Here is a 2,409-nt window from a genome sequence, read left to right on the forward strand (position 1 = left end):
GGGAGAGGGAGAGGGAGAGGGAGAGGGAGAGGGAGAGGGAAAGGAAAGAAGAAAAGGGTGATGGAAAGAAAAAGAGAAGAAAAGAAAAAGGAGAAGAAAGGAAAAAGGAGAAGAAAGGAAAAAGGAGGAAGAAAGGAAAAAAGGGAAGAAAGGAAAAAGGGGAAGAAAGGAAAAAAAGAAAGTGTAAGCAGCTGACAGGAGCAGCTCCCATCCTTCCCTCTATGCCTCTCTGGAGGAAGGGGTGCCAGGTGGGTGCAGCCTCCCACCTGCACTGTTCCCACCCCACTGGCAGCTCCTGTGGTACTCCCTTGGTACTTGGCAAGAATCTGTGCTTAACCCCCATCTCTTAATGCATACAATACTTTGAGGGTCTCACGGCTTAATCTCCTTTGGGTAATGACTCCTGACAAGACTAATGTCTGGCAAAGGTCAAGCTGCTGGTTATTGAAAGCAGGATTTCCCTCCATTTACAAAAAAAATACTATCTGACCTTTGGCTTGCTGGGCAGAATGTGGCTGTTTTCACAACTGATAATCACTGCCATGTGTGTGTCCGTATGCACACATGGTCCACGTATGTAGATGTCAGCTAGACATGGCCATCTTACTCAAACCAATAGTATATGATAGCACAGATCACCCCCCAAATAAGGAAAACTGTACGTCCCTGCATGGCACTTTGTACACATTGGCATGCACTGAATTATTCTAATGCTTACTAAGTAGTAAAGGGGTGGGAGTTTAATAGCTTTATTTTTGGTCTCTTCCAAGAAGATTGGTTTGATGTTCTCAGTATATCTTTGCATGTTTGTTGATCAAGAACCTTTCCAGGGTGAGACAGAAATGTATAAGCAGCAGACCCTCTCCAGTTTCTCGTCTCCCAGGGCTGTGCTTTCATTTTGTGGAGTATTTTAATTATCACATATTTCTACTTGTAACTCTGTTTTTATATTTTAGAACCAGAAATCTTACTGGCATAGATTTGTAAATCAGCAGTGAGGCAAGATAATGTTTATAAAACCCCGACTTGCTACAATTCCACATGTAAAAGCCCTGAAAATAGGTCACAGCAAATGCTTGGGAGGTAATCCAGCTGGTCCTTTCTGCATCTTAGTGGTAGAAAACGATCAAAATGGGGCACTTCTCTAATTCTTTTTAAGCTGCACAGATCACAAAACTACACAAATTTGCCTCAGAGAAGAGACTTGAACTTAAGACCTGAAAGCTGCTGTGATGTTTAAATCCATTCAACTTTATTTCTGAGAAATTAGGTCTTTTGCATGATAACAGGTAAAGTTTTCCATCAAAGTTTACACAACATATAGAAAAAGCCTCACTTTCATTGAACATACTGGGCAACAGCTGCCCATCACTCCTTTCTGGCAGGAGAAGCTGAGGATTTCTATTACAAGACTTTGGGGCAACTAAGCAACTATGGTTTCTTAGACTACTGTGGAAAATCAATGCTGGCATCACTTCTCCAGTTACTGCCTTTCACCTCCATCAGGCACGTTCCACAGACCAGCTTCAGGGCTGCCACCAGGTCAGCCCCAGGCCCCAGCCATCCTGCCCTGGTGTTCCTCTGCTGCTGTGGGAGGGAGACAGCTCTTGGCTGGATGTGACAGGGAAGGACATCTGCCATATAAGAGAGTAATTTAGATTCAGTGCTTCAGTCTGAATGATTTAATCATGGAAGTGGGCGTAATTGGAAATCATCTGCCCATGACCAATGTGATACTATTAGGGCAGAATGCAATGACTTCTGAGCACTCTGGATAAATACTCCCTGACAGTTCGAGAACCAAAGTGGAGCGAAATGGCCTGGCTGCCTCTGGCCAGTGGTTCAGAAGTCATTTTCTGGGAGAGGCCAGATTGTCCATGCAGCAGCAGGTTGCAGCTGTAAGCTCAGGCTTGTGCCTTTCATTCAACTGCTCAGAACTGGGTACTACTGCTGCAGAAGAATGCTGCTATATAAAAGACGTGCACAAAAAGAGTAGGAAAGGGCAGATACATCACAGAACTAACCTTGAAAAATACTGTTTGCATTGTTGCTTCGGGTATATACTCTGTAATTCTTCAGACTGGAAAGTGTTTCTAGAGCACAGCTGTTAGCTCGTGAACTGTTAAAACGAGGAAATGTTTCAGTTTTAATCAGGATCCTGGTTTACTGAAGCATCATTTAGCAATGGTGAAAAGCAGCTTGCCATACACGTATTGTTCATAGGCCTGAGTGACTAAGGGGGCAGAAGAGCAAAGAATTAGGCCTGGGGAATCTGCAGGGAGAGACAAATGGTATCTATTTCTGTTTGGTGAATAGGCCCAGTACTTCAGCCATCATTCTGGCTCACATCTGAATTTTTCCTGACCCTTGAAACTGCTCCCTCTCACAGCTCATGTCCCTTTGTTCTAT

The sequence above is a fragment of the Numida meleagris genome, chromosome 3 (assembly GCF_002078875.1).
Source record: "Numida meleagris isolate 19003 breed g44 Domestic line chromosome 3, NumMel1.0, whole genome shotgun sequence".
In the NCBI taxonomy this organism is placed as follows: domain Eukaryota; kingdom Metazoa; phylum Chordata; class Aves; order Galliformes; family Numididae; genus Numida; species Numida meleagris.